This window comes from Temnothorax americanus, unplaced genomic scaffold, assembly GCF_048541705.1.
Source record: "Temnothorax americanus isolate GAGA-0224 unplaced genomic scaffold, ASM4854170v1 Scaffold103, whole genome shotgun sequence".
Classification (NCBI taxonomy): domain Eukaryota; kingdom Metazoa; phylum Arthropoda; class Insecta; order Hymenoptera; family Formicidae; genus Temnothorax; species Temnothorax americanus.
Genome location: NW_027509235.1, coordinates 216,656 through 244,461, shown reverse-complemented (window position 1 = coordinate 244,461; position 27,806 = coordinate 216,656). Strand labels below are relative to the sequence as shown.

At 34.6% G+C, this 27,806-nt stretch overlaps 1 protein-coding gene and 1 long non-coding RNA gene across 4 annotated transcripts in view; one reads left to right on the top strand and one right to left on the bottom strand.

The window, feature by feature from the left end:
• The window catches only part of LOC143903128 (uncharacterized), a 49,377-nt gene extending 28,435 nt beyond the window's left edge, over positions 1-20,942 (bottom strand). Inside the window, exon 1 of the mRNA XM_077416553.1 lies at positions 19,472-20,942. The gene's annotated coding sequence lies outside the window, so the exon portion shown is untranslated. The remainder of the gene's footprint in view (positions 1-19,471) is intronic.
• LOC143903134 (uncharacterized) lies at positions 202-27,806 on the top strand. 3 transcript variants are annotated; one of them, XR_013258615.1, is made up of 6 exons: positions 202-774; positions 854-1,062; positions 1,341-1,384; positions 1,554-1,748; positions 1,976-2,177; positions 27,542-27,806. It is a non-coding gene; the product is annotated as an uncharacterized LOC143903134 (long non-coding RNA). The 3 variants fall into 3 exon arrangements; XR_013258613.1 differs by lacking the exon at positions 27,542-27,806 and adding an exon at positions 3,032-5,088; XR_013258614.1 differs by lacking the exon at positions 27,542-27,806 and adding an exon at positions 3,032-5,088 and having other exon boundaries at positions 1,341-1,390.

Here is a 27,806-nt window from a genome sequence, read left to right as displayed (position 1 = left end):
TATACTACTGCTTTAACAATAATTAGTCAATAATTTACAAGTTCTATTTTATATTTAAATTTGCATCAAAAAAGCAGATTATAAATCATGGGCTTATTTCACGACTTCACTTCGAACGTAAAGTGAATGTACCTATTTAATAAATTCCCAAGCTGAAAGTATTATAATCTTTGAATTATCTCGAGATGCTATCAGGACGCACAAATAATCCTCCTACGGAAACGCATCGATTTCATAAATATATTTTTCCAAGCTGTCGCATTCCACTTCGCACCTTTCCGGTTGAAGTAGATCCCGCCGGGAATTGAACTTTCCCGGGGCGACTCCTCGTTTGCATTAATTATCTGTTACGTATCCTCTCTGTCGCGCGTAATTGCGGATGCACACGCACGGTCGGACGCTCGCGCGCATTCGCACAAACGCACAATTCTCGCATACCTATATCTCGTTATATCAATCTTGTTAAGTGAGCAATGCATATGCTTACGCCGTCGGAAAGTTTTTCGACGAATCGCGAGCTGCGGCGGGGGCGTACAATACCCGCTGGGTATTACACGTTCTTTTTATGCATATGTATGCGTATCGTATGCGTACGCGGGCGGACGGACGGACGGACGCGGAACGGAACGTTGGCCACCGGTCGCGAGAGGCCGGATATAAACACCTGCTCGTCACGATCGGCCTTTACGGCCTGGGTCCCGCCGTCCGTGTTGGTGTGTTGGTCGGACCTTTAACTTCTTTAACGGAGGAGTATAGGAAAATTTATCGCCGAAGGTGCCACTACGAACGTTTATGACCCGGTGTGCGTTAACGACACCCAATTAGGCACTAACAAAGTCGAACATTGTTATAGCTTACGCATATACGGCGGTATCAAGTGCCAGCGTGACAGGAAGGATTATTATCGACCGATACGCGGAACGTCTCTATTTCAGTTATCTGGTTGTTTATGAGTGACGTGAAGAGTTTAATGTTGGACAGTGAAATTCTTGGCACGTTACGAAATAATACCGAAATGATACGCGAGTGATAAATGTCATGCACTGATAGTCAAAAATATAGGTATTGCTATAAATTTATTAACCGAGCTTCCCTAAAAATAACATTCATAATCATTATGTTACACTTTTCATCATTTTATATAACATGTATACTTACTTAACACATTCATCGCCGAGCATATTTTACGTGACTTTTTGTTCACGCCAATTAAATTATTTTATACTAAAAACAACAGTTAAACATTTATAGTAGCTAGTTTTATAGTATTGAATTGCACAAAAATATAATACGTAACGTATTTATTTGTCTATTGCCCTATGATGGTCACCGATGACAAGGAAAACTTAGTATCGATCCACCAGTGATGACCGTCATAATAAAGGTGAATGTGCGTATAACAGTGTTGTATATAAACAAGACAATGTATTGTCAATAATAAAAGTAAAATTATACACCTTTTTATACAGCAAAGAAGGATGTATATATTCATAATTATTTATTATAGAGATTATTTTTGCGTTATATTACGTCAATTACTTTGCAAATTTCAGGACGGCGGTGTGGTCTAGTGGTAGAACGCCAGACTCGTAATCTGAGGAACCAGGTTCAAGTCCACTACAGCCATGTAACATGGAAAAGTTTTTTTTCCGAAAAACCGCGCCCCTTCGTGCAAGATGCGGAGAAAACTGGGCTCCGTCTTTCGGAAGAGACGTTAAACCGTTGGTTCAAAGGAAGGAAACAGTAAGGTAGTGGTTGAATTGGAGGTTAGGGTTGGGTACGTCCCATCAAAACGCCCTTTAAGGCCCCTTGGGGTATATAAAGTAAAATTCTTTATTCTTTTTTTTACTTTGCAAATTTTTAAAATTGTTTATTTATATTTCTGAAAAGAAATGGAGAAATATTTTTTTTTATATAATACATTATATAATCATGTTTATATAAATACAATTTATTTGTAAAAATCTGCGGACAGATAGTTCGCTAAAAAACACGAGAAACCTCATCCGGATTTTGAAAAGCACTCACTTCCTGAGCAACCAATCTTATCTGATGCCAAGAGCTGATTGATATCTCGATATAGAAGAGGGGTGGTTCGAGTCTTATCCGCCATAAACCACCCCCATTGGCTTTATGAACTGCGCGTAGGGTGGTGCTGAACATCTAGTGCCTCGGAGGTAGGTACACATTTAATCATAATCTAATATTTAAAAGGTAATTTCACGGCCTGTTTATTTCGTGCAATCCGCCTACCCTCGCATCGTTTCATTCTCTTTCCCTTCGTGGTACGCGCTACTCTGACCAACGCTAGAGTATGGGAATCGCGTTTTCATAAACCACTTCTCACGGTCTCCATCGATACATCGTTCTCACACAACACATGAATTATGTTATATTTACAACTTTAAATTTGTTTGTAAAACTTTACGGGTTATTAAGCCGCTTAAAGATTCCGCGATACTAGGAGGAAAATTTTATAACAATAAATTTTATTGTTTCTTAAATAATTTGTTTATAATGATAAAATTTTACTAGATAATTTTCTGTATAATTTATAAATAATTTTAGTCCTTAAATTGTAACGACAAATAAATATTATTTTTGTGTATTTAATTTTGCTGCATTTGAAAGGATTTGGCGGATATTTCTGCTCTCACTTCTTCATTTTCACTCTCTTTACTTGTGTGCGCAATCGTGCTATGAAAATTAATTATTTAATGAAGATACATTACAATTATCATTATCATCATGTTCAGCATTATCTATATAGTCCACTTTTGGATGTATGCCTCCCCTAGTTCTTTCTATGTTTCGCGATCGGCAGCTACTCTTGTCCACTGTTTTTCCGCTATCTTGACGATGTTGTCTTTCTACCTAGTTCTTCCTATAGATTTCTCTTACCCATTCCTGAACGCCATATGCCATTCAGCTATGTTTCTAGTCTACCTACCATCGTCTCTTCTCATTACATAACCAGCCCACATTTATTTTAGCCTCGCAATGTACATCAGTAACTTTTGTTTGGTTGCAGATGGAGACATCTTAAACACTTTATCCACTAGCTGAATTTCCATTGAACACTCCATAGCTCTTTGTGTTGCTCTCATTTTTTCCAGTGCATGTTCCGTGATGGTCCATGATTCAAAAGTATAAGTAACATTGGGATTATACATTGATTGAAAACTTTCGTTTTTAAATGCTGTGGGTATTGAGATTTGAATACATCTCTTGGTCTTCCATAAGCCTAATTTTACTCTATGATTGATTTCTTTCAACTGATGTTGTTTCCCGAAAGAGAGTGATGAGTTGCTGCAGATATATATATTCCTCTACTACCTACCTATAATTCCTCATTATCTATCTTAATACTTCCAGTTATAGTTTGGTTGCTCACAATCATTGTCCTTTTAATATTATTTGAAAGATCTTTTATCTGTGGCCATATTAAGCACAGTTACCATTTATTGTAAATGTTCTATATTGTCTAAGAACAACACCATCTATATAGTCTGCGAAACATAGATTTGGCAAATATTCACCATTTATGTTTATATCCTGTTTTCTCCAGTTCAAGATTTTGAAAGCATCTTCTAAGGTGTTGCCGGTGTTGGTAAACAACTTTAGCGATATGGTGTTTTCTTGCCCGATTCTACGCTTAAAGGTATTGAATCTGTGTTGCTGAATGTTCGAAATGTCATTGTAGCGTCATAGTATAAATTTCGGATTAAAGAGATGTAGCGATAGTCTACTCGATCGACAACATTTGTGTGTGAATTAATGGTCAGGTTTCAATGGTATCGAAAGCCTTTTCAAAACCTATAAGCACAAAGTGGTTGATTGTACTTATGTGTTTTTTTTCCACTAACGTAAGATATGGATATGATTTTTGAGTAGCATGCTTTCAGAAACCTGCCTGCTCCCTAGATTGACACTCATCTAATCTGGATATTTTGTTAGTTATTACTTTTTATCAGTAATTTATACATGTGGGAAAAGAGCGAAATAGGTCGATAATTTTTTAGATCATCCTTGTTGCCTTGTTTTTTATACAGTAAGATTATCTCAGCATTTTTCTACGATGATAGTACCTATTTCTCCATATTTCAAGCAAAAGTCAAATAGGCTTTTTAACACTCTTAACAGTGCTATTCCCCGTTTCCCTAATTACCTTAATTACAATTATTATTTACTTATATATTATAATACACTCGCTGTTCTTCTCTATTGCTTCACACAATCGTTTTCTGCTATTAGTAAATCGCTCCATAATTATCACAATTGCATATATAACGTGCATATAAAAAATATTTGTACCAGGAGAGACTAGGCATCAAAGGTGGAATAAAAATAGCAGATATTGCGTCCACGTGGCCAGATAATGAAAAACGTAATGTATTTGTTAAACGCTCGTAAACAGGCGAGCGGGGCACTGCTATTATCGTGGGTGAGCCATTGCGATTAATCGCCTGCCGTTGATTCATTCTGCTAAATTTATACGTAAATTATACCCAGTCGCCCTTTCGGTGCTCAGTGAATAAGTATAAACTTCCGGTGTCCATGCACCTCAGCTACGTTTTGCGGTATGTTCGTACATTTATTCTCGTGACCCAGAACGCTTTATCCGCCATGTAACACGTAAATATCCACGTAATAGCAACAATGAGGTGCGCGAATTCCACTGAAATGATTGTAAAAATTTATTCTACAATCTTTAAAAAAAAACTAAATTTTACTTTTTACAAATTTCTTAATCCTGGCGCCAGAGAGCACATGCTTTATTTACAACTTTAATATTGTCTACTATTTATTTTATGGAATTGATCAGTTTAACTCTTAAGAACTTTGCGTATATTAATCCGTCCACATCTTGCTTGTGAGTTATCAAGCGAGTTGTCAGTAGCTAAATCATTATTGTCAGCTAGATGGATACAATTTGCACTTCTTCTATCACGGTTAATTGCAAATAAAAAGCAACTATTTATTCTACAAAGGTTTGTAAAATTATTGTTGAAAAAAATATATATATCTGCTAAATATCATATTTTTAAAATAAACATCAGTTTTTTTAAATAATAGTTTAACTATATAACTCGTATTAATGTAAAGAAACATATCAATATATAACATAATGATGAAAAAAAAATTTAGTTCCTAAGATATATTATATAGCCAAAATATGCTTCGCAAAAATCTCACGCGAGAATAAGATAAGTGCTGCGTGATCTTTTATGCGACCTTGCTTCAGGTTCCTTGTTTTTTATCTTTTTCCTCGTACTCGAAATATTATGTAAAGACTCTCGCCAGAGAGACTCGTTGGAAAGGTGATCGCAAGCCGATCCAAGATCGCATTATCGTGTTGGCCGTCAACTTACTAATTATAGAGTGCCCCGTACTATATTTCGATTACTTTAATTAACTGACCGCTTCGAATTAACGTACACTAACCACTAACCAACGCTCGTTCATCGTACACAAATGTTCGGCTTCCGTGATGCATGTTGCTAGCGTAAATACGCGCGCACGCTCGTTGTCTCACCAATTTACTACTTTAATTTTTCACGTGTAAATCCATAAGAGGATGACCTGGCTCGTTGCTCGCATATCTCGCATGTGTAACCGTCCCCCGCAATGTAAAGCGTCAGCGGATAATTATATTTTCATCTCTCCGCCGCATTAAGATCCTATCTAAATGCGTAATGAGTATGCCTAACGAAAACAGAGTTGTTACATACATACGTGTATAATACCTTATATATATATATATATATATATATATATATATATATATATTTCTCGTATATGTGTGTATATCTATAATTATTTATTACAAGAACCGCGCACACTAATGTCGCAACCTATCGCTTAATTATAAGCAAGCATTTAATTTACGCGAGTGCAATTTATATACGTTACAGCGAGAAGATGTGACTATGATAATCTTGAAATATTACTCTCGTAAAATGGAATAATGAGCGATAAAGTATTTGTCAAATATATTACTTTCTACAACACGATTAGAATAATATAAAATTGTGCAAGAAATAAATTTATTTTTAGCAAGAATGCATTCAATTTCGTGAGAAATGGATAATTAAATATTTTCCAAATAGCTTACAATACAAAAAATATTTTTAGACTGATATTTTAAAACCTGCTTTTCATAAACTATAATATTTAGCAAGTACATATTTTTTGATAATTTTCTGAATTTTCCTTATTATTTTTTATTTTCGATTAAACGTGATATCAGAACGAGTATATATATGTGTTTTATATGTGTGCGTGTCTTTTAAAACGAGTAAAATATGCCTACTAAAATTTTTTTTTAAATAATAAATTCAGAAAGATATACATTTTTTTAGCTCAAAGATGACATGCACGAGAGAAGCCAAATACGTAGTCACTTAAATCGTACCTCATTCAATGTTTTTCTTATTATTGAATATAAACAACTTTTAATTGTAAAAATATCAAGTAACTAAGTAATAAGAAATATAGACAAAAAATTTTGAGATTACATTTTATTTTATGCGTGTTACAAACATTTAAAAAATTAGGTACAATTAATATAATTTTTTATCAATTTATATAGCTGCAGACAACAATCTAATAATTTTAGCGGTTTTATTCTGCAGTTTCATATTTTTATAAAATTTGATTTATTGTAAAACATTTTACGTTTATTTTATGTATATATTACAGTATATATTACAGTATATATAAAATTTGAATCAATATATTTTTATTAAATTTAACGTAATATCATTTTATCATTAATTTATCATCTTACATCGTATCATCATGAAGTTTTTTTAAATTATTAACTAATTTTAAATTATTACCAGTATGCGAATTAGTATCAAATAAATAACATAAAATATCTTAAGTAGTACGATTTTGGCATATACATAGATTCTTCCATATGTACTTATTGGCTTAGTTTTAAACTAGTACGCGTATGTGTATGTTTCAATCTTTTAAAATTTATTTGTTTTATTAATATATTTGACATTTATAATTTATGGCACAAGAATATTGTATTGAAAAGTACTGTTTGAATTTCATGGCACACTGAATTTTGTAATTAAAGAAGTTCTACAGATAATGGATGTATCTAGAAATTAGAAAAAACTTCATGGACGTATAAATTGAGATGCGAGAAAAGTGCTCGAAAAATTTTAGCATCGGTTATCGTGTAAAAATATGCAAAAATAAATTTTGAAATCACAGTTTTTAACATGAGCATGGCATAAGGGCTCTTGGAGACAGGAAACGAGATATTAATTATATAAAGGCGACCTACCAGAGATTCAAAAAACGGAGCTCTTATAGATCTTAATCTAAGCTTTTCAGAAATATCGAGAAAAACAAGGGTTATTGCGTAAAATTTTGTTATTGGCTATTGAAACAGGCCATATCACAGTTCACGTAGCGTGCTTCGAATAACAAGGGAGATTTGGCAATGTCGCAGCGACTGCACCCGCGCGAAAAGTGTACAGCCAGTACAGCACCACAAGTATGACAGCACCTCAAACTTAAGCACCTAACGTTTACGAGCGCTTACGGAGAAGTACTCGCTCTAGAATTATGTGAAATTGTGAAAGGGATAATATAAAATGCTCAGTTATTTTTTATTTTGCTCAGTTAATTAAAAAAATATTAAGTAAAAATAAAATCAATGCTCAATAGATTTTAATGATAATGCTAAGTTAGAAAATGCAAATGCAAAATAAATAAATTTATTTTGTTATGGGAATAATGCATAGTTAATAAATCTAATTTGCATTGTTATTTGCCCAATCGTTATATTTATTATTACTCTAGTCACCCGAAAAAATAAGAACTGAATGCAATAAGTTTGGTCGACCGGGCGATTTTATTATGTTCTTCATAAAACAAAATAACAATACAATTAACCTACAGAAAGACACGGATAATTTGACCGGGGCATATGATATAATAACAAAACATTAATCACGAAACACAATTGGCTCCAAGGAAAATGTGATTGCAGCGATTTTTTCAAGCTTTATATGTGTCAACACATCCTTGGTATTTCACTTCGTATGAGGTTCGTGATCGCACCGGACGAAGCAAAGGCTATACCATTGGGTCAAAAGCGAAAACGTGGTCGTCCTGCTCGAGCAAAAGCGGCGTTGGTTATTCAATAATATGACACGATGTTGACTATTTGATTATATTTCGAAACAGTTTATGTAGACTTTGTTTATGTAGATATTTGATTTTATTTTTACTATCCCTATTTCAACACATCAACCTATTTATTGTAATTTGTTACTTTAAAAAAAAAAATCTGAGCAAAATATGATTTTTTATCGAGAAATATTAAATGTTTAACCTATCAAAATAACAATTGGCCTTGCGGATACATATAATTGCTATGAAATTTAATTATTCTACTGATAAATAATTCGATTTAACTGAGCACTATAGAAAATATAACTTGAGCAAAAACAACATTTACTGAGCTAAAATAAGTTTAACTGAACATTTAAATGACACCCATTGTGAAATAACCACGGTCATATGAGCAGAACTGTCAAGTTCGCGACGTTACCACATTTTCTTACATGTATAAGCCGCCAGAGTCAAAGGAGCACTTACACGATATTTTTAATTAATTCTCACTTCGACTAATATGGGTATGATATAAGCTCTAACGTCATCAAAATTCACGAAAATATTTTATGAATACTTAGAATCGATGAATTTGAAGATTTTCTCTTCATCTCTCAACTGACTATAGAGAGTACCTGTAAAACCTGCTCCTTAAAAAATTTGATTTGAATTAATTTTTATTCAGTTTACGAGGAATTCCCTAGGTAAGATAATTCACGTCATGTTGCGAGTGAATATAGCTGTTTCCGAATCACATCGTTCAAATTCTTTTCACTACCATGTACTAGGCCGCCTTAATGCGCGTTAAATTGCGTTATGTCTACTTATTAGTCACGGCATGAGCAGGCTGCGTGCAACGTTGAAAAGGCAATCGTGTAATACGTCATAATTTCCATAGCGTGACTGGACACTCCTCCGGCGGTACACCTTCACCATTTTTACTCCATTAATACGCGGCTGCGTTTTAATTTTCTGCCCCGCTGCATATAATTTATTATTTATTTGACTTCAATCTTTATACATATATTTTTAAAAATTGGTATTTAATAACTTTATGGAAGTCATACTACACAAATTATTTGCAAATGCAAGCACATTTGTATTTTATACTATGTTAATTATTATGATAAATGCTATAGGTATATATATATATATATATATATATATATATATTATAAATTCAACACTGTCTTGAAAAATCCAGTTTTACTCTATATATATATACATATATAATATATAATTGAAGGCATGTGAGAAACATCTACTTTGCATGATACTTATATTTTTAGAGTAAAACTGGATTTTTCAAGGCAGTGTGTTGAATTTATTTAATAATATTTCGACAACTTGCAATTTTCGTAAATCGCGCCGATAACAAATTTATCTTTAAAATTAGAGATCATGAAATTGTTGCGAATATTTCAGACTATTGTCAGAATATTTCATGCAATTAAGAATTTAATAAGCCATACCGGCATTTTTAGCATAAATTTTTTATTTACTGCGATTGTTCCTTTATTATATTAATACTTCACAAGTTGTACCGCAAAACCGCGAGACTGTAAATTATCGTAAATTTCTCAAAAGTAATTTCCGCAGTTTGGTGTAACATAATAACGATATGATAGAGGTTTGCGATAAATTCACTATCATAAATTTCGATAAAATCAAAATTTGTCGCATATCAAATAATCGACGTGCAGCACAATCGCGCTGTTTAGCGATCAATAAAATCGCAGTTTAATTAATTTTATATAGATATACGTAAATATAGGGTATATGAAATGACCTTTTGCCAGACATGCAAACGGTTTCCCTCTGTAATATGCATGCAAGCCTTTCGTACGAGCCGAATTAAATCCACTCCAATAAATTTTTTAACATTCTATTCAAAATAATGTATATCGAATTATCAACTATCACAGTACTATTTAAAATTTGACCGATTTCACAATTCGCGGTATGAATTAATATTTAGTTATTTATTCGGTGCATATCTTTCTTCGAAACTCATACCTCAAATAAAAACATTTATACGAATCACCCGCGAAAGGGCAATACCCTACAATTCTGGCATATAGTAGGTTTTGGAAAAGCAAAAGGAGAAGAAAAGAAGGGGTAAAATTTATTCACCGGGACTTGACATCAAGAGAGAAAGAGAGAGAGAGAGAGAAAAAAAAAAAGAGAAGAGAAGCAAAAGTCGCAATTGGTGTTACGAAACGACACAGGTGAGGGTGCAGCGATAAATCAAGATAAACTTATGATAAACAAATTAGTCGGCGCGCGCTGCTGCCCTTTACTGGTGTTATTGTCTATCGTATATCTCGGAACAAATTACCGGCCGTCCTGAACACCGCGGGCTAACTGCTGTTATAGGTAGTCTTAGTGTTGCGCACACGTACGGGGGTAGAAGGATATTTGAGGGGTAACTCGGAATTAATGTACCACTTCCTCTCCTTTATGCAACCTCGTATTACACCGTATTAGAGCAGCTTTTCTACAGGGAGTATGTCGTACGTAATATATACAAATATTATAACAAGATATTTTTCAATAAAATTAGATTATTTTCTTATAGACATTATTCCTTACAGACATTTCTTAATTAGAATCATTTTGTTTAAATATATTATTACAATGTAAATTCAATAATTATAATGTCTCAACGCTACAACAATTGCCATTCAAATTGTTATATAAATTATTTTAAGTGCAAAATGTACGTTGATCTATGTATTTCGAACAAATTGTTCTCTCGCTCGCTTCCCGAAGCCCGCTCTGATGATTGCGAGTTGTACGATAAAACGGTGCGGCGGGGCATTGCTCTAGCAAGAGTGAATAAGCGGAGGAGAAGCTAATTTTTTAAAGAGCACCGCGAAAAGGGAGTGCGAACAGGCAAAGCACCCCCGTCCGCGGCCACTCCGTCCTTTTCGTCTCCCCCCCCCCGCCCACCAGCTCGCCACCACTCTGTCTCACGCTCGCTTTCTCTCGATTCGATCGCGCACGCAAGCTGTTGGAAGAGCCTCAAGCCTGCCAGCTCGTATTTCTCGCCCTCCAACAAGATACCAACCACCTCGGCGGCCCCATCCACGACTTTGGATCACACCATGTCCCACAGGCATACGTTCGTATACGTGTTCCACCCACACCTGCGCGCGTACCTTAACCGACAGCCACCCGCCAGCCGCGGCCGTGCGCGTGAGCATGAGCGAGCGTTGTAGCGCTGCAAAGTGCTATCTGACTAACCATCTTGCTGATTCTTGGCCCGAGACGCCGAGCTCACGCGGATTGTGAGAGAGGGTGAGAGCGAGCGTAATGGGGTGGTGGTCCCTAAGTCACAGATAGCTTAAAACAGCGCCAGCTTAAAGACCTTCTTGTGCGCATCTATCTGAATTTACAGCGTTGCGACTACCAATAAATCCATCTACAGCCAAAAAATCTGTTGGGTGCACTGGTCATAGACTAATACCATCACATAATACAACACTAAATAGATGTGTTATAATTCTGTTGTATGAACAAGGAATTTACTTAAGGAAAGAGCAATAAAAGAGGTAAATTAATACGACATGTATGATAAATAATTCATAATACTGATATAGATTATTCCTGGGAAAATTTAAGTAATAGTTAGACGCAAAACTTTTTTTTTAATAATATTGTCACTTTGAATTAGATAACGTTAAAGGAAAGTGTTGAAGCATTTGTGGTAGGAGAAAGAGGGTAGAATAAGAAAAGGTAGATAGAAATAAGTGTTAAGATTGCGTTAAAGTTATATGGAAGAAATATGAGAGTGTATAAGGTTACTTGCAAACCAAGTCCACTTCTTAACTTAAGCTGAAATAATAAAGATTGATTGATAATATTGTCACTATCAAACCACGCATATATCTCGAATGCGCAAAATTAGAAAACAAAATGTAAAAATTTCAAAATGTTGCGTCGCCTGTACTGTTTCAAAGCGAAAATTAACGCTTTATGCCGATTTGAAGCAAATTAATAACACGTGGTAATTACAAGAGTAATCACGGTGCCGAGAACGTTATCGAGCTTAACCATCGCTGTGGCTCTTGGCGCGAAACAAAGTGTACGTCGGTGAGGAAAAGCCGGGATACAAAACCATACGATTAGCTTAAACTGCGCGAACTCCGCTCGAACTCCGCGGGCAACAAACGATTTCCGTCCCTTATACTTAGTCTGAATACTTAGAATACTTTGGTTTACTCTTCCGGTTCGCGTGATCTCCCTCGAACTTCATCGCTTCGCATCGTTTCTCATGGGATCATTCGATGAAAAGGTATTTCGCGAGGGGTAGTGCCGCGCGTCGCCGCCGCCGCGCCGTGTCATTGGAGAACGAGTTCTTTGAACCAGCGATGTCATTAAGATAGTCGTCTCGTCAGGACATGTATTAAATAAAGTTTTCGATTTTGGATTTTATATTAAATTATATGTTCAGCTTTGCAGTCGATTTTTTCTGTGGCTCCTTACCGACTATTTACTCTAGAAAATCGATCTCGAAAATCACAAATTTTGCATTACTTCATATACAGACGGCACGAAAAAGAAGGCTCTATCACGGTTTCAATCACATATTTTCGCATTTTTCGATTAGATGAAGTGAGAAAAAACATTGTTTTTGTACTTTAGATTTCGAAGAATCCGATGCAACCATAAAATATATAGTTTACCGGAGATTTTGCTGCTAATTTTTTAGTTTATTTTAGTGAAAATGCGATAATCGAGCAGACATTTTTTGATCGAGGTGAAGTTGGGAAAACTTGGCAACGCCGCTGGCTAATCACTGTAGTTGCAGGTTATGAGGCTCGTCTTTCTTAGCCGACGTGCATAGTGATTGACACCCCTGTCATGCGTTTTGAAACCCTTTCTCAGTAATTGTCAAAATTCAATCGAAAAGAAGATGTAACCTCACTTGTAACCTTTCTCGACGACTCGCATGATCAGCTGATCAAAACGGAGTCAAATGAGAAAAATCACATAATTTGGAAAAAGTAACATACTTTGTCTCGTATGAAATTTTACACTATACGTCATAAAATTATTTTTCCCTTAGCAAAAATTGTCTGAAATATATATTTCTGAACGTGAAAACCTACAAACAGTCACATGACTAGCACGTAGCGAGACGCCTACCTTAATCAACGAAGCGCATTAATTCGTCAATTTTACAAGATCGAAGACCACGATTAACATAACACGATATCCATTATCGAACATAATAAAAGAACCCTTGAAACTCTTTGCTCTGAAAAGAGCAAAAAGTAGATTCAAAGGGATCTATTAATCGCAGTTCTTAATTTTCTTAATTATGATTAGGATTGCAAATGACTTTAGAAGAATTACATATTTGAATTATCGATAAAAGAGCATAACAACGATATGATATATTTTGCAAAAAATACTTTAATTTCTATTTCTAAATATTTTAAAACTGTAGATAGAGTATGTGTTGGATGGCATATTTAGACATTGTTTCAACCACATGTGCGATTTACAATAGCTTTTGATATTCTTTAGCACATTGCACATTAAATATTATAGAGAACGCAAATAAGTTATACTTTTTAATATCTTTTTATATGTCACGTATCTCGCTCTTTTACGCGGAAGTATGATTATACTCACTGTACCTACATATCTGCGAAGTTGTGTCTATTCGTTGAGAAAAAGATCCGAAATGGATTGTACAACGAAAAAGCCCGCGCGCGTCGGGTAAGACCCAAGACTGCGCGAGGCCTCTCCTCAAATATTAGCGGAGGTTGCCGGGGTCTCCCTTTGAATCAGAATCCCTGAAATTTCTATAGCAAATAATCGGAGACAGCTGGCTCGATGCGAAATCAAGTAGCGTAATAATGCCCCGAGACTCTACGACGGGGAAAATAAAGCGAGAAAGGAAGTCGCGGCGGTTCCATTGAATTCGAGGACGTTCTCGCGGTCTCTTCCGTCGTCCGTATATGTCAGTTATGTGGGAGTAAAATTAAATAAATTCTTACTTGTAGCTTATATGCAATATCTATATCCGCCTGAATATTTATCATTTAATTTATGAATCAATTTATCTCTCGATTATTATCATATGATGAAAGTTTCTACGCAATTATTCCCCAAATTTAAAAAAAAATGCGGGCGTTTATTATAAATCCACAATTTTCTCAGTTGCAGTCCTCAATGCAAAAGTAATATAAATTACAGAATAATAAATATTATATACCTTAACCGCATTCAATGAATCTATCCAAATTAAATTTTTCTCAATGCACGAACACACAGCAAGGCAGGTATGCATGTTTATTTTTATAGTCTGCAATTCTTTATCTATTTTATTATTGCTGTACACCACGATGACACAAAATAAAAATTTCCCTCTCAACTATTTGAATTTTGAATGCAAGATATTTCAATATATAATAATTAACGAAATAACTTTTAGATAAAATGCACGTAATAAATTTACAAGTGTAAATTTACAAGTGTACTCAACTTTTCCATTTCCATCTTTTAATTTTTAATATTTTATAAATTTTTGTTGCACTCTAATTAGTTATTTAATATACATTGTTTCTTGTGTGTGTGTGCTATGATATCTAAACTTAATTGTAAAATCTTAAGTTAATAATATCTAATCTATTTACACAATTGAAAAAAAGTTTTTAAATCTTGCAATACAATCAGAATGTTATGATTATAGCAAATACATTAGTTTTATTATTTGAAATATCTTCTTTACCTAAATTGCTCAATTTCTGAGAAGTTGCGTTACGTCACGCACAACTGTGTTTAACACCCGACGGCGAATATTCGATTGCTAATTAAATAATTTTTCGCGCGCGAAATTTTATTCCACTTAGTTTACAATAAAATTCGCGTAAAATAAAAGCGGCGGATACTTAACACGCTTACCGAGTGTAACTGGGTGGATTGGTCAATAAAGCGATATCAAGTTTTTCGGCCGGTCGTATCTCAACGCTTGGCAATTAACATCGTGACATGTTACCCCATTTTAACAACGGTGAGAAATGATACAAGATACTCGATAAATATGCTAATCGCGGCTTCGCGCATCACTCTTAAAATTCTCCATTCAGTGGTTGTAGATTCAGTTATTATAGTGTCAGCTGCTCTCGCAATATACGATGAGACATATACACGTAACGAATACTCCCGTGATGCTTGGACAAAAAGTTGCCGAAGTTACATGATCTCGACACGAAAACTTGAATGACTTCAATATAAATCATATAATAATAAGACTTGCCATATGACCGTCTCTCATGACACGATAATATTATATTAAAAATAATAAAAAATATGGCGGACTTTGTATCCAAAATAAGAAACTCTTCTTTTTAAACTATTTAAACTGTGAATGCATACAGAAATGATAAGTTTTCTGAACTAATGATTCAAAATTAACTGTCTATTAATTATCACATCAAATACATTTAAAAATATATTAGTAATAAAAGAATAATAGCCAATTAAGAATTTAAGCTCTTCAGGAAATGTGAGTGAGATGGAGTTTTATGTATTAAAAACCTTTTGTATACATATATTTCAAATATCACAATATTCAGTATCACTTTTAGTGTACTCAATATTACTTAACGTTTCTAGATTAGCAAATTTTAAATATTTAAGATTTAATAGAGCTGAGAAAAATTATGTATTCTTTATTACAGATTATCCTTCTTATATATATATAATTGCAAACAAAATAATTGACTTAGTGCAAACGCTATTGCAACATAATCTACCAAAGATATATCTTTGATGAAAATGACAATAAAATGTTAATTTTTGTAAAAAACTTTGTTTTTTGTTTGCATTTCATTACACATTATAAGAATTAATATAAATGAATAAAGTCACATGAAAGAAATAAAAACGCTTCCCAAGAATGTTTCATCTTTCAACAAATCGATCTATTAGCATAATGAATTATGTGTATTCTTGATTAATCCACGCATCAGTACTGTTGCACATGGCGCAAAATGTGATTACGTTTTTTGGTTAATAATGGGAGCTTTCCAGCAAGCGACACAAGTCGACACAGGTATTGTTTTGTCTTTGTTACTCATTGCCAAAAAAAAAGATAGAACGACATTTGTGTCGGCTTGTGTCACTTGCTGGAAAGCTCCCAATAAAACCTATCGTCTTTTGTAAAACAAATCCTAATGTTTTTTTTTTACTATTTAGGTTCATTTTTAACTTGGTTACAAAATAACTACACATGATAGAGTAACTATAAATAAGATAAAGAAACGACATTGGGGGAAAGAAAAATTGCATTGAATTTGTTGAAAGCAGAGAATACCTAACACATTCACAAGTTTCTGTAGATAATTAAAAGAAATTGTTATACAAAATCCATAAAATTATCAAAAAATTTCAAAATAAAAAATTTGAGAAGTAATGGATAAAGTGTAAACGCCCACCTAAACTAAGTACCAAAAAAACAACGAAAAATTGTAAATATAGTAAGAGAAAATACATCACAGATTGTTACACAAATAAATGAAGAGTACGGTCAAAGCAATAATTCGAAAGTAATATGCATCAGAATTTTTTATAAAATTTGAATATAATTTGAAAGCCCAAAGAAAATTTTTTTTAAAGAAGCGTTTTTATTTCTTTCATGTAACTTTACTTTCATTTATATTAATTTATGTAATATATGTATAGTCAAATATAAGGCAAGGAATAAAAATACAGGTGAGCAGTCACCATTTTTTTCGAAGACCATTTTACAGTATCAATCACTCAATGTCAATATTTTTGTCCGTTACTGTATACAGTATTCTTTATTTTTCCATATTTGTTCATGTTACGTGAAATGATATCGTCTTTCCCGCGCTGTTATGTAATCTAGCTGTTCTAATCCCCGATCCGAAGAATCTACGGTATAGAGCGTAGCGGCCATCGAGGCAGCTTATGCCGCGGGAGAGCATTCGGCGATACAATGAATAAACAACGAAGCCGCGCGCGGTCGAGTGAACTCCGTGAACGAGACCTTATTGGGATATTAATCGCCGTACCAGGCGAACGCTCCGCGTCCCAGAGTGTTTGCACGAGGTTTGAAGAGGCTGCAACACCAAAGCTGCCTTGGCCTCGCTCTGCCCTCCGCGTCTCGCCGTACTTTTAAGCACAACGAAACGCTCTTCGCGAGACCCCAGCTCCCGTGCCGTGCCGCGGTGCTCGAAGGCCTAAGTACTCGCTCGAATACACGGATGCTTCGGACGCACGCTCGAACGCGAAGTACTTTAGGTAGTAGCGCATAGGCCGGGTAGGCGAGCGGGCGAAAGAATCCTCGAAAATAATGGTCGTCGATGGCACAAGCACCGTGTTTATAAAACATGGACGGGGCGAACTAATTGTTCGTTAATTTCCAGTGGCACTTACCGCACCGTTACTGCTTCGACATGCATTTGTTTGTATCGTGCGCGCACATTGTTTTGACTACACAAATTGTTACGCCCTACCATGATAATCGTCGAGGCGCTTTCGAATGCTAAATGTTTTTATCGCTAGCACGACACGTCCGTGTATATATGTGTGTATGTATGTATGCGCATGCATCTAAATCATTACAAGAGGAAGAAATGAAGTGACAGATTGCTGTGTTTATATAGCGCAAATAGCCGAAGTAGTTGTCGGTTAATCATGTTGCTCGCATCTTCTTCTGGAAAACACTCTCGTTGAAAAGTAAACTTGAATCTAATAAAGTTAATTGTTGTGTGTGGATAAAAAAAATTCAGTAACGAAACAATGAGATATGTTAAAATTTTATTGTATAATATTGTAGATGCAATAATAGTTCAATAATTCAAGAAAGAGAGAGAGGAGAGAGAGAGAGAGAGAGAGAGAGAGAGAGAGAAAACGGAGATTATAAGTATTATGGAATCACTAATTTCTGTATCATAAACGTTTGAATTTAATTCTTTTGTAGTTTTCGTAAAGTTTTTATTCCTCTCTCGACATCTTAATACTTTTTTTTTATTATTACTAAAAATATTTATTTCATTATTCATAAAAGTCATAAGAAATTGAGATAGGATATATAAAATTTCTACAACGTATATATACAGACTTCTTAATACTTACTTTTACTTAAACTTTATTTTTGCATTCTGTTATATTTACAAACATATAATTAAAGATTCACGTTCAAAAATTCACTGTGTTATTAAAAGATAATTCAGCTCACAATTATTGTTGATTTTTGAACGTTCATATCCTTTTTGAATATATTTGGTTATTGCACGCAACACATCCCGCTTTTTTTTTCAATGCGAGAGAATGGAGCTGCGACGCGACGGGCGTTTTAATCCATTTAGTACTCTCTGGCTGGATGCAGAAAAGCAGTATATATATCTTCGCTTTATCCGTTCATGCAATCTGGTTAATTATCCCAAGCTTTTGATCTCATATTCTACCTTTCGATTAATGAACTTCTGTGTTATAGACTTTGAGGACACGACTGCGTACACGACTGCGTTATGCACTCTCTACCGCAATCGAATTACTCTATTGCTAGACATATTTATCACATAAAAATCGATCAGAATTACGTATGCTTATCAGCGCGATTTTATAATAACAACAATAATAATAATGGTAATTTTTTATTATATGGCGCGAGGTGTTTAATGTATTGTTGTTTCTTTCTATTCTTGTTGTCACAAAGTTATGTAGATATATTTATTAATTTATTTATTTATAAATATGTGTAGGTATGTACATATTATACATACGTACGATTACTCGTTCAAATAACAGTAATAATAAAAATTGATTTAATAAACTGACAATGAAAAATTTAGAAATATAAAGAACATTGATTTTAAATCAAATGTTTTATTTGTTTAATTATTAATTTTAAATCATTTATAATTTATATAAATCTGTATAATTTACTACTTAGGAAAGATCTACAAATTTAATAATAACTTGAATAACGCATCATAAAAAATATAGAACAAACTAATAGCAAATTCGGTTAGACGCACCAGTGCGCATTCACAATCAGTGCACATTAAAGCCGTTGTACACAAATCAATATAGAGTACATGTTTAATATAAACAGGTTAAGTCACGAAATCCTTATTATTGTACTATTTCATAAAACATATATTGAGCATTTTATCAATCAAAATATTTGCATTTTACTTTAATAAGTATAGACATTAAATCAGTGTACAATGACTTTAATGTGCACTGAGTGCGCTCAACCTATTCACTATTACAGTTATAATTCAATTCATTACCAATTTTTTAAGATAATAAAAAAAATTGATTCTAATAAGTTAATACTTACAGAAATTGTGAAAATGTCGCCGTTTAAACTGACCTCAGCAACACAGCTCACAACACAACTTTTTCTTTTTCTATAAGCCCAAAACACTTTCACCGACTTCCGATTAATTATCGAAAATCTAACAACGAATATACTTCAAAATTTGAATGAAATTCATTCTTATTAATCACGGTGTGGTTCTTCATACAGTTTTTCATACAGTCCTTAACAACTATACAAATTTATCGCGAATAATTTCAGATCACACGCATCGTGACGCGAATTAACGTCATCGAGTTCAAAAGATTTCATTTTTATTGCAAAAATGAATCTTTCGTGACAATTCGGTGTTCGACACTTCAGTAATTAACTTTACATAATCCTGACTGTCCGACGGCATCGTTAATGTTTCAATCCACTAATCGTTTCACATATTCCATATTTATAATCACCAACAACATCCCGTTTATTAAAAAAACTAGTCCTTCCGTTTCATTTTTAATTTACTCCTAATCATCAAAACATAAGTAGAATTTTTCTGGAGAAAATCAATTATGATTTGAAAGTTCAATCTTGAAGAATCATTCTATAGCAAGAGTGATGTTGTGAGTGATAAACATTATTATCGGTAAAATCTCAATTATCTTCGTGCACCAAAATATCTTTTGCACCAATCGATCTCGAGATTGATTTTCCCCTTGCTCTTTCTCTCGATTTCTCTGTAAAATTCGATAAATTTTATCCGAAAGTTTTTAATCTCAAAATAGTGTCCAGTTGATTCACTGATCTCTGGTCAACGTCACATCCGATACACGACTCAGATCACTTCCGGAAGTATTCCCAACAGCAGTCCGGAATTGACGAATCCGACGATTCCCGATGGGATGGATCGTGGATGGATCGCGGCGACGACCCCGAGGCGACGATTAAAAACGCCGTTCGCCGCTGGTGAGGATGACGTGTGTGCGTCGCTTGCTAGTGAGCCGCGAGAAGGTTCCAGCTGCGCCGCGATGGGTGAAGGGAACGAGGGAACGGGAGAAAGCCCAGCAGCAACCACCACTGGTGTGGGCGGTACGATGGGCGGAGCGATACGATGGCCCATCCTCGTTGCTCGACCGGCGTTATCTCATAAAATTTTTCATCCCCACATTTCTCATCCCTCCGTATTTGCTCTTTCCCACTTTTACCTATCGCGGATGTCGCAGTGTAACTATATTTCGTTTCTGTCTGCAGCGCGAGTTGCTCGAATTCGCGGTGGATAGGGTAAGGTGCAATCGACATCAAAAGTGCAGACGAAGGATCGCTCTCTGCGCTTTCGAGTTCGACACTTTGCATCGATCCCCTTTCGGAGTTCCGCTCCTTCTCGGTCTAATTCGTTCACTGCCACATCGACCACCACCGACCCATGTCGGTTTTAAAAGCCGGATATCAGTGATATTCTCATGCATCGTCTCTTTTTAGAACTTGTGGTGTGATACCATGCTTTTTATCTTGGATCTTTGAACGATAGTAACAAAATAAATTACTTGTACTTCCTGAAGAAATTGTTATTTATTCCACAATACATTTTAAAATTATTAATAGTTTTATTACATTTTTGTCAAGTCAATCAAAACATTTGATTTATTCAATTTGGCAAATTCCTGGATAAATAAATAATTTTTAGAAAATTTTTTCTAAAACCAGTGTTATAAATTACGTAAATATTTCTTACAAAAGTTTTTCTACTTGTTTATAATTACTTGAAATTTTTTAAATTGTTCTTATTTATTTATTTATTTGCTGAAAGAAAGGAAGAAGAAGCAAACTCATAATCTTTATAATCTACAACTTATAATTATAATTATTCTTAGAACAGTTATATTTTACAGATATCAAATATTAATCTTTTTGAAGTGTCTTTATTTCGGAATACATTATTATATATTTTAAAATATCTTTTTTTTATTTTTATATCTAGATTATTATTATTATAATTACATTTTTACTTTATATTTCTTTGCAAATATAATTTTATACAGGTATCTTTTTTATAAATAAATAATAATCTTACATATAATTATATATATATTGCAATATATATTATAAATATATATATTGCTTTTTTATTATGTTTAAAAAAAAGTGTATGTGTGGGTGTGTAGTATATATTGTAACAATATATACTACACACCAACACATACACTTTTTTTCAACATAATAAACAAAATATATATTTATATATTATATTGTTACAAAAGGCACATCGACATTATTATAAAGTTTGAAATAATTGATTTTGTTTCAATAAGATTTAAAAAGAAAACAGTGTTACACACACAAAGGTTTAAGTTTTATAATTAATTCAACTGCGTTAGATCACGCACTATATGATTTTTCCTGTTGTTTATAAAATTTATATTTTGCTTTAGAATGATCATATACCATCTCTAACCATTTGCCAACGTTAACAGAAAATTAAGGCACCAAGCAGATGCGGCAAATATCGGAATGAGAAAAATGGCTGGCACCTGAACGAACGTGAAAATCCAATTTTCTCCCGCAAAAACATGTGCAAAATGGAGCTGCACAGCTGCAGTTACGGAGTTTACTATCACACCCACACGACATCGACGCTTATTAAAAAAGTATTTATTTAGAAATAGCCGACGCGAAAGGTAAAAGCGTCGGCGGTGAAATGCATTGTAAAGGCAGCTCGTGAGAGGGGTGAGTTGCATCGGCCGCTCATAAGAAGTGTCGAATGAGAAAGATGTAGGAGAGAAAGAGAGAGAGAGAGAGAGAGAGAGAGAGAGAGAGAGAGAGAGATTCACGTGGAAAGGGAGGTAGATGAGATTTCGACCCCGTGAAGGATCGACGAATGGGGTGGCGAATGAATACCTAGTATGGATTCGCGGGGAACCAATAGCGGTGCGTGATGTCCTCCCTCGTTCGAGAGAGAAACGCCAATCGGGTGTTCTCGCCGTTGGCGTAACTCTTGGCAAGAAGAATGGTGAGGGATGAGAGAGGGGAAGGGGTGAAGGAGATAGGGGTGGCGGGACGGCTCGACGGCTCTACCTGCCTGCCCGGCTGATAAAGACAGACAGACTCCCCTGTTTTCCGTGCCAGATCATACCAGCTTTTGCTAAGACGGCGACTCCCGATGTGTGGCACAACCACACCTCTACTACCGTTTCGGTAACCACCTACCTCCACCGCTCACTTATACACCCACTTTACCAGCAACGCCGCGATGCGCTTCGACGCCTTTCTTCGAATTACACCGTTGCCCTTTAAACATCGTCTCACCTCACCTCGCTCCTTATTCCACCAGTATCAATGCCGCCCTCGCGTAATTAACTGAAGAGGAACCAAATTATACGTTCCACCGATAGGTACGTCTTCATCGCTATGTAGATTCAAACGAATCCGAATCTCAAATGGTCTTGAAGACGACGTCGAAAGACTGCTTCAGAATATGTTGCTTCAATACGTTGTCTATATAATATATAAAATCTCTATAATTTTCACTTAAATGAAGTACGCATATATCGTTTATTTTATTTTTTGCTCTTGGGTAATTCTCTTACCATATCGTAACACATATGTTATGTATACGTAATCCTATTATTCTTATGGAAATTTGCATTCTTCCTCTATTAAACATTATGTAAAAAGCACATATATCTTTCATTTTTGTATTGAATATTTAACTAAAATTCTTATTCATTAATAATTTTACAAATTTATCTCAACATAATCTCGCAAATCCTATTGATAAATCTCAAACTGGCGAGAATTTGATTCGGCTCTGAAATGTGACGGCCGGTAAGACTTAATTCGTTGTTTGTCATGCGACACGAGTTTAGCGTTGGCGCACGTGTCACGCCATATGACGAACGTGTATATCACAGTGTCGCGCACGCAAGCACTTATACGACACTCGAGAGAGTTCAAGCTCAAACATTGACGCGAAGTACATGTCAATACAATATCTCAATGACGACAGACCAACGATTTGCCAAGACAAAACTTTTATTAATTGATTGAGACAAGATAAAAAGAGGAAGAGAAAGACAGTACTTTTATTTTTACTTATACGTTTTATTTATAATTTATTTTAATTTAATTTAAAATACTTTCTTAATATAAAAAAAAGAGAAAAGATAATAAATTTAAAAAAAATTATTTTCTTGCGTATAAAATGACACCAGAATGTTTCGCTAATATATTTTTTCAGAGTAATATAATAACACAATGATGTATTATAAGATATAAATTGTTCGCATTTCATATAATACTCAAATTAAATTCGTTTTTGTCGTGAACGAAGTGTTTTAGATAAAGATGTATTTATTATGAATTTAGTATTTTTAATTTCAAATTTATATGTGTAAGCTGTACTTTTCTCCCCCTCCCCCCTTTCTCTCTGCTTTTAATTAAATTATTTCGTATTTTATATAGCTGTTAACAAATTTTTTATTTTTAGTAAGAATCACACGGAAGAATCTTTTTTCCAATGTCAATATAAACCAACACTCGACAACCCAAAATATCCGACTGGATGAAAAACAGACCACTATGACAATCACGTGCCACTCTATCAAATATATTTACGAGCATGTATATTCGCGGAACGTAGCCTAGCGCGGAGAGAAGCGATGTTTCATTGCTAAACACATTTACGTCTAAAAATAAAGAAAGCACAGCTCTTCGTTATAGTCGAGTAATCTAGTTTCCATCACTTCATAAAGTGGAAACTTTGCACCGTTAGTCTGAGCTATTATGAGTGAGCCCTCTTCGTCGCTCATATACGCATATTCCATATAACCGCCCCTCTCTTCCCGCGCCCATAAGTTTCTCCATAGCAAGGGGAGCTACGACGGACAATATATCAGTTTACAATGATAAAAAGCAAACACAGGAAATAACGCGAGGAATTACTGAACCAAACAATATGTCCCCTGTCTCTGGAGAGACAGGGCGTATTTCGAGCGGGCTGTCCGCGTCCCGGCTAGCAGCATCCGACGGAGGGTGCGCCGCGCGTATTTTCCTCACAATACGGCCACGACCGTTTTATTTTATGTGAGGGCGCAGGCGATATCACGTCGGCGACATTGAACATTGTCTCATTATCGCGTGTTAAAACGATTCGATGATATAATACCGACGCCTCATTAAAGAGCTGTTCGTTCTGCGCGATAATTAAGAGCACGTTTGCAAGCTCGAAATTTTCAAATAAACAACAAAAATTTCTACTTTATCGCCCGAACAACTGTCTAATTATATTTGTTTTAATCTAAATTATTCACGCACATGCTATCGTTGTTGTTGTATCTTGTTTATTTTTACCTTTTTGCCGTAGTTGCATTATCACTTAACGACTTTCAATATTAAAGTAAAATAAAATTCATTGTATATATTAAAAAATTTCTTTTTATTAAAACTTTTTATAACTAAAAGTCTCGAAAATTGATGTTTTTTTTTACTGATATTTTGTATCTTAAATTGGAAAATATTGTAAATAAAAAAAGTATACGTCGTAGAATATATTGAGTTATAAATAAGTTTTATTATAGATAATTAATAAATAAAATTAGGAATTTGCTTGCAGGACATTGCTTCATCAACATTTTATTTCGCTCACAAAGTTTCTCTTATGAGGAAGCTTGTATTTTATTTGATGCATAGTTATTAGTATTTATTAGTTTGACTTCCTCATAGAAAGCTTTATGAGTGAAATAAATACATATGTAATTCGAGGGAGGAAAGAATTCCCGTAGCATATCTAATGGAATCGCCGGGGATCATATAAAATTCAAAATTTTATTTAAAAAACCTCCTTACCAATTATCACCAAATTCAATACCAATCTTCTTTTAATGATACTCTATCGATTAAAAAGAATTCAGCCTGATATCTCAAAATTTGCGGAAGTTACAGCGGAAGATATCAAATCCGTACACACACACACACACACCCACACAAAACATTTTGTAAAAATGTGATTTTTTGACGTTTTAGAATATTTGGAACACGTTGGCATAGAAAACTACTTAAAAAAATGTTTTACGAAAACAAAGCTTCCTCTATGAGGAAGCAAAAATTACAAAATAGTAGGGAAGACTGGGGCTAACTTGACACTATGTTTTCAAAGGCAATTTTTAATATTTAATTAAAATTTTTAGGCAAATTTTTTCAATGGTATATATTTAAAGAGTGTTCCTTCAGGTACAAAATTGATTCAGAATGTTTTGCTGTACGTCGCTTTGTTTTGCCGCCAGGAAAGGAAAAGTGACGCAAAGACAAATTTTTGAATTGAAAAATGCCGGGGCAAACTCAACACTTTGTCTGATCGACACAATTTGATCTGGAACTTATTTTTTACTGTCTGAAAATAAAAATACATTGTTTATTGCGTATTTAAAAAGTACAAAAATTCGGAATAAAATAGCTAGAACAATCATTTAAAATAATGAGAACAAAAATTGTTGAACTTTCAATTATCTTCATCTAAACTCATGTCTGAAAAACAATTAATGCAGGTAAACTCGCGATCGCAGACGTGCGCATACATTTGTCATGAGCCATACGGCTGCATGACAAGCATCGTTTGTTACTGAAAGCCGACGAAACGGCGTGGTGTTGACTTTGCCCCGGACGTCATTTTTCACTTTTGTCATTTCAAAAACATGAAAATTTTGAAAATATCCAAAAACGATTATCGGATTCATATAGAGCATCAAATTTCCCATGAAAATCACTTACATATAGGTTTGTAAGAGTAAAACTCGATGAAAGAGTAGAAATTTTCGAGAGATCAGAAAAATACTTTTTACCATCAAAAACGCTTATGTCGCGCTAAAAATTACACCATAACTCAGAATGTCATCAAATCCCGTTGATAATACTAGCACATAAAGACGCATTTACAATAGGAAAGGCAAAAGTTTCTACGATAGATTTAAATTAGCAAAAAGTCTAGTGTCAAGTTTGCCCCGATGTCGAGTTAGCCCCGGTCTCCCCTAATTGTTTTAAAGTATACAGAGTGTGTACATTAAAAAAAAAGACATCTCGTAAAATAAGAGCAATAAAAGTAAACGAGAAAGATTGTAGTATACCTATAATATTACTCTTCTTAAATGAAATTAATATTTTTTTAACCATTAAATGAACAGTGGGGTTCAGCAAACCCCAGACCCTTTAGAATGAAATGTTTTCAAATGTTCTTGCCAAAAATGGAGCTCATGCTCCCATTGATGATAGTTGAGTGATTGACCTACCCGTTTGTACACTTAGCAGTACTCAGTTTACTTAATTTTTTATAATATGTTGAAATTGAAATTTGAACAATATTAGCATTTTATACTTTTCTCTAGACCTTGAACAACATTGAAAAAAATTGTCATAACTAAAGATCAAAAAATCAATGAGTAAGGAGACATTTTTCATGCTGGGGTCTTTTAGACCCCTCAGTGAACTTACGAGATTCTTGAGAGGTGTGGCATTTAAGGGTTAAAATTAACGTATTATAATTAATAATCTACAATGCTCCATATGCTTTTGCTTCCTCATAAAGGAAACTTTGTTTTTGTTAAAAAAAAATTTTTGGTTTTTCTGAATGTGTTCAGAATATTCTAAAACGTCGAAAAATTGCAATTTTAAAAAATGTCTGTATGTTTACATTTCTAATGATTAAACGTTCTCGATCTTTAATTCGCGAACAATCAGGTATGTAATTAAACATTGGTACCTTTGCATGTACCTGTTATTTGATAGGTGAGGCTTGTGTAAACACCACCGACTAGTGAAATAAACTTGAGTGTCTACAGTATAAAAGCGCGACGATGAGTATAAATATGGCTATACCGAAATGAAGAAGCTAACCCGGCCGTCCGAGATGGTGGCTTTTTCTCGGCCTGAGCATTTCGTAGGCGAGTGCTTCCAGCGCGAAAGCTTCCTTTGCCTCGCACAGGCGGCTTGTGCTCCAAATCCATTTCTCTCGCTATGTCTATATCTCCCTCCTCCTTTCTTTCCCATCTATATCTATCCATCTATCTATCTCTATCTAACTAACTATCTGTCTTTCTCTTATTCTGTCTCTGCTATTCACAGATCCAAGGTAACGTCTGTCTTCCTCGGTGTGCACTGCATGCACACAAGCCACCGGCAAGAAGTAGACAATTCACAATTAGCAAACACAAACAGAACTACGAGTGGCTTCAAGTTGCTTGAAACGCGATGGCAGCGGGTTTAGCCGGAAGCGAGCGGTGGGGTAAAGGTTTCTGGGATGCGAAGCGACTAGTTCGGCGGTCCCTGAGCGTCAACCTCCTCTACGGAATCCTCATCTCTTCTTGTCCTGCCTCGACAGTGAAGATAT